The sequence below is a fragment of the Propithecus coquereli genome, unplaced genomic scaffold, assembly GCF_000956105.1.
Source record: "Propithecus coquereli isolate 6110/MARCELLA unplaced genomic scaffold, Pcoq_1.0 Scaffold621, whole genome shotgun sequence".
NCBI classification, from domain to species: domain Eukaryota; kingdom Metazoa; phylum Chordata; class Mammalia; order Primates; family Indriidae; genus Propithecus; species Propithecus coquereli.
In genome coordinates this window covers 472653-478986 of record NW_012152186.1, presented here as the reverse complement: position 1 = coordinate 478986, position 6334 = coordinate 472653, and the positions used below count along the sequence as shown (strand labels likewise).

Sequence of the window (6334 nt, the reverse complement as noted above, 5' to 3'; positions counted from 1 at the left end):
ACTCTGTCTCAAAAAAAAAAAAGACTGCAAACAAATCTTGAAATCCGATATAATGACTGATATGCACAATTCAGTTTAGTGTAAAGTGTGCGAAAACATACTGATAGGAAATGCATCCCACAAAAAAACGGACTTGTGGACAGACACAAGGATGGCTGGAGATGGGAAGATGGGATAAAGCAAGTCAGTAAACACGGCCCGTAGAGCACAGGTGGTCAGTACCTATGCAGGTGGCTCACTGTAGAATTGTTTCAGTATTTTTGTATGTCTGAAAATTTCCATCATAAACTTTTGAGGACAGGGGCAGTAGCTTTCTAACATTACGGATAAAAGTTGAGTCTCGAAGATAGGGTGCAAGGTGCAAAGATAAGAAAGGAGAAAGATCATCTGAAAACCAAGGGTATTTTAGGGGCTTCATGGAAAAGGGAAGATGCTGGAGGAGTGAAAGTGGTTGGGAGGGTGGCGGGGATGACTGACCTCCGTTTCTGATGGCTGCGATCCCTTGGTAGAAGTCTTCAAAACTGATCACACCGAGCCCACTGGGATCCAGGTACTTAGTCAAGTCCTTCACCTGCAATTGCCAAAGGAGACTGTGTTACCCGAAGCCTTTACACACTGGGGTGGGGGTAGGTCATGCACTGACCCCTTGCAAGGTGCAGTGCTGAAAACAGGAGCCACTGGTTCCTCTGATCTAGGAGGCAGAGGTGGCCACCAAAGGCCACTACAAACAGCTCCAGCCAAGGGATAGTGGCACCCTGGGAAGGAGCCGCCAACAGCACTCAGGATCATGAATCACGGGAATGAGATCCTGGTTCTCAAAAAATTCAACAGCCGTGGTCCTCAAGAGGGAAGCTCAGGAGTTTCTGAGTTTTAAGTGTTGTTCCAGCAAGTGTCCGGGATATGTACGCACAGCACAAACCCACACCACCCATTCAGAAAGCTTTCCCAGCCGCACAGAGTCCTTGGTAGAAAACAGGCAAACAGACTCTCTTTTTTTTACATATTAAAAACAATTTTTAGTTTAATAAAACAAGTACCTGTATAGTCTAAAGGAAGAATTTCAAAATCCAATGTATTTTATCATCCTAGTGTGTGATTAGTAAAACAACTTACTTCTAAAATTGTAATTATTTCTTACTATGACACAGAAGAACACCCATCTCAGGCACCACTTAGAGCACTATTAAGTCGACCACAAAGCTCCTCTCCAGTTAGATATTCTTCCGCTATCTTACATTTCAGAGTTTTTAATTTTCCATGGGAAAGTACACGAATGATGCCCACCTAACGCAGAAGGACCTGGCAGCTCTGACGTGGCAGCAGTTAGCACACGCTTTCACACTGACATAGAAAAGAAAGCCCAACGTCTAGGGCTTTGAGCACTAAATTGCATCATTATTGTCTTCTTGAAAAATGCAAAAAGTATACTTTAAATGTAATTATAACTCTCAAAAAATTGATCTCCTCCTTTTAAACCTACATACAAATAAATTATCTACTTTAACTGTATTATTTTCTACAATCAACACCCTAATTTAATGTGTGAATGTGTTAGTGCCTTAGCGCTTTCTACTGTGACTTCTCTGGTGTTTCTTTAGATTTGATTTTTAATTTTTTCAAATCTACTATATCTGTAATGTATCTTTAAGTATGAACTCTTTGTTGTTTTCTAAAATAAAAAATCATAAAAAGTAAGTAGGATAATTCACACATGATGTTACAGAGAAGGAAACTCTTCAGGAAGAAGAAAGGTTTACATCACCAAGTATAAACTGGATTTCACAAAAACGTAAAACTTTTACACTTCAAAAGACAACATTAATAAAACCAAAAGACGACACAGACTGGGAGAAAGTATTTGCAGATCATGTATCAGACAAAGGACTTGTATCCAGAATATATAAAGAAATCTTACAATTCAATAAGATAAACAACCCAATTTTTTTAAGTGAGCAAAAGATTTAACCAGACATCTCACCGCCCCACGTGAGGGAGGTCACGGGAAGGGGGCTGGGTGTGACCACACTGGACGCCCCAAACACACAGACATTCGCCAGGGCACTCTGTGGGGGGCAGGCTAGCCAGGGTGGGTGCAGCCCCACAGAAGGCCTCACGGAGGCCCTGTCCAGGAAAGGAGGCAGACAGACCACACCTGATCACCAGGTGAAATGAACAAGGTGGCAAGGGAGGACAGGGCTGAGCCCAGGATACCCGGGGAGGTGACGTCACAAGCATCACCTCCTCATAGCAGTGCCCTGCAAGGGCTACTGCCCTCACTTCAGAGGCAGCAAGAGAAGCCAGAGATACAGCCACTCTGCGTTCGGGACTTGAGAGAGGAGAGTGGTCAGCAAAGCCACATCACCAGCATGCAGGAAGTCGGGAAGCGCTCTGACACCCCACGGATCCAAGGACAGCAGAGAAAGGGTCAGACCACCCTGTTCAGCCCCTCACCACCATTTGTCAACACACACCACAAAGTCAGACTCATGCAGACGGCCCCAGCTGACTGCCTGCACAGCGCAGGACTCTCCAGTCCTCACAATGAGAAGGCGCCAGCCACCATCCTTGATCCAAGGGCCCTGTGTTTCAGCGTGACACTGGGATTGGAAATCCATTTATCAGCTGATTTCTTGGAAACAACGTAACTGGAGTTTTTTATAAAATGTCTCCCTTCTTATCTCACAAAAGTCTTCATTCCTAAAGCACATGATGTCTGGAGAGAATCTTGCTGGGTACCTGAAGAGTCGTCTAATCTGGAATCCACACTGGCCCATCTGTCCTTAAGATTTCTAAAAATGTCAACACCCAAGCTACTAATTGAACACTAAGTACCAAGGTGTTCATTCTGAAACATTAACCACTTTTTAAATAAATCATTAACTACGAATAGGCCCTTTTATATGTTACCATGTTAGAATGAGGAAGGGTGAGTCAAAATATACATTTTTAAAACTCCACTTTAACTACATTTTCTTTATAATGTGGAGAACAGATCAACTTCCATGTAGCTGATGATCTGAGGATGGTTCTAATTCTCCAAGCCGGAAGTACTCCATTCAGAGGCTTTCAGGGAAAAACAGTGAGGCTGAAAATAAGACAAGTTGCCCTTCTCTGCAAAATCCACTAGAGCCAGAAAACCAAGCCGAGACGTCAACCAGAGCAGTCAAAGCCGGCCAGCGCCTCACTCACCAGCAAACGGACACAGAGAGCTACAGAAGCGCCCACTCTGTAACCAGCTCGGAGGGGTGGAGTTGGCTCCTGGCAGGATTGCTCCAATATGAGAAATTCACTAAAAAATTATATCGTTTCTACTACAGATGCAGAAACGTAACCCACTAATCTGAAAGAGAAGAAACTAGAACAAGCTCTCTAACCACAGTCAACCAGCACTCCAGAGACTCCTCGAGGAAATCACAGTGAAGACAGGGCACTGCGGTTCCACAGCACCTCTCAGCAAAGCGTCCCCCACAGGGACAAACTACTCCCATTTCTGCATCCTGTTACCATCACACTTCAATTTTAACGTTTTCAACAAAGCTTATCTTATCAGAAACCTATGCGGAGCCTTCACGCTAGATCAGCACTGGGCAGCAGTGGTCAGGAGAGAAGCAGCTCTCAAAAGCCTGATTATTGATGATTTCTGAATGTCACACTGAGCTCACAGCTCGCCCAGCTCCTGCACCCACACTCCCTTCTAAGTTCCCACGAAGGAGCTAAACACATACACAAGGGGTTTTCCCTGCTGCTCCAGAGAGGCCATCCTAGACATCCTGAGCTGACCAGCCCTGCACCCCAACGACGACAACGCAAAGGGACCGGCTCACACCCGCAGCACCTACACTCCCATTCCCAGCTCTCCTGACTTAGGTTTCAGAGAAGAGCAAAAACCAAATCGTTTTGATAAAATTAGAAAAGACTAAATTTCAAATGATTTTCAAATTTCATAAACAGGAGACAGGAAGGGTATCTGTGTTCTATTTTTTTTACTGACACCTTTGGAAACACACTTGGAGCAGTGAGTTACTTCTGCGGGACCAGGGGAAGGAAAGACGAGGTGAAGAGACAGGGTACGCAAGAGGCTACAACCGCATCTGTAACCTGTTATTTCTTAAAAAGAACCACGGCAAGTAGAGCAAGATGCTGGGATCTATTAACTTAGGGTGGTGCTGGCAAGATGGCCGATGATACTAAAGAATTATTTCAATTATTTTTAAATGTGATAATGTTTTTTTAAGAAAAAGAATCCTTATCTTTTAGAAATACATACTGCCATATTTACATTTATGAATAAAATTATACCATGTCTGGGATTTACTGTGTCTACTTTTATACATGCTTGAAAATTCCCAGAACAGTAGGATTTTTTAAACCACAGAATCATATACCTCAGTGAACCAAAAAAGGAGGGAAAGACACACAAAGCACAACAAAAAACGAGAGTGTAGAAGTGCATATTTGCGCCGTGTCTGCATTTCTCTATTAGATTATAAGAACGATGGAAACTTTCGTATCAGATTCTTGCAAAACAAGTTTTGGATTGAGAGGACGTTTTAGCTGACTTGAAACTGTTTGGGAAAAGCCGGGCTGTGTAAACCTAAGTCCTCTGACAGTCAGCGCACCCCACATCTCCTGGTGGTTACTGAGGACTCCATTCCCCTGTCATTCGTTACTAGTAGCTTTTCCGCAGAATCAAAACTCAATCCCACAGAGAAAAATAACCTCTCTGATGTGGCATAAAAATCTTTTATTCGATTCAGGCAACAGGAAAGAGAACTGGATGGGATGTTTATTTCAGTTTCCTTCTTTTCCAGGAACCACTCCAACTTCAAGCAGCCCTGCTGGCGGTGGGAGCCCCAGATCTTCAGGTTCAACCGAGTCTGCCCCCAGCGCTCCTGCCCACACTCCCTGCCCCCACCCGAGGGAGCTGGAGGGATAGGGACAGGCTACAGAAACCTCACGTCTTAAGCATTAAATTTTAGAAAATGAAAACTGATACTGATTTTCCACAGTTTTTGGACAGTAGGGGATGAGTCAAACCGTTCAGCACTGTGTCAGTCTTCTTTATAAAGTGGTATTTCTTACAGAAATTTCTGTGATCCACAGTAATGATACGAAGGTCACATATAATGACTCTCACAAAATCGAAGCACAACAGGTGAGCCAAACATTCATAAAACACAATAGGATATACACATTAAAAGTTAGTGATGTGGCGGGGTGCGGTGGCTCACGCCTGTAATCCCAACACTCTACGAGGCCGAGGCAGGAGGACTGATTGAGGCCAGGAGTTCCAGACCAGCCTGAGCAAGAATGAGAACCCATCTCTACAAAAAACAGAAAAATCAGCAGGGTGTGGTGGCGCGCGGCTGTAGTCCTAGCTGCCTGGGAGGCTGGGGTGGGGGGATCACTTCAGCCCAGGAGAGTGAAGTTCCAGCGAGCTGTGATCACGCCACTGCACTCCAGCCCGGGCAACAGAGTGAGACCCTGTCTCAAAAACAAACAAACAAACAAAAACAAAGAAGTTAGTGATGGGGACAGACGCATAAGCAGGGACGAGCAGATAGCGGGAGTACACATCTGCATTGACCTTATCGATTTAAGCAGTGCCCATTTGTGGTAATAATGTTTCCTCCTTCACAGTAAGTAACTTCATTAGCAGACACGGGTCTTTCACACCCAGCGAAGTTATTAAGTTTTGACCTGATACATGTACAGTCTAAAGTAACATAATTCTAATCTTTCTGTGACATTCCTATGAAAATAATAGTTTCAAAACCCACAAGCAGCAGGAATCTACAAATAATTTATTCTGGGTTGAACTCTGAAGAATCTTAATTCTTGATATTAATATTTGTAAAGAGCAGATACGCACTCAATTGGGGGAGCCTTGCTAGTTAGTCTGTTTTAACAGAGATAACTGAAGAATTCTTAAAATGTAAGATTTCTGAAGAAAATGTTTTAGTGACACATTTCATATAAAACCTGAATTAAACCAGATTTAAGTCAATTAAAAGGGAGCCCAGGCTTCCGAGTCCCCACACCTGATCCTCTATCCAGGATGTGATACGCACTGCTGTAGTCTCACCAGGGCAGGCGCTGGCTTGAATTCTTAGACCCGGAAAAAAACAAAAATGAAGAAATGCCCCACCTTTGTTCTCAGGGCTTCTGAAAGCTAGACACAATGACAGGTGATTCAAGATTCCTCTAAGCCGTGATTTTATATGTGCAACTGCCCAGAGAACCAACCAAATAAGAAAGCCTACCCTTTGTTTTCTTGATTAACGAAAGGGAAGCTTATTCTTACAAGCTCGAAAGACAAAGTCTTTTTTTTTTT

General features: G+C 43.7%; 1 protein-coding gene across 1 annotated transcript in view; it reads right to left on the bottom strand.

The window, feature by feature from the left end:
• RAB11FIP3 (RAB11 family interacting protein 3 (class II)) overlaps positions 1-6334 on the bottom strand; it is an 86904-nt gene that overhangs the window by 41597 nt on the left and 38973 nt on the right. Inside the window, exon 2 of the mRNA XM_012659631.1 lies at positions 478-571. The gene's annotated coding sequence lies outside the window, so the exon portion shown is untranslated. The remainder of the gene's footprint in view (positions 1-477; positions 572-6334) is intronic.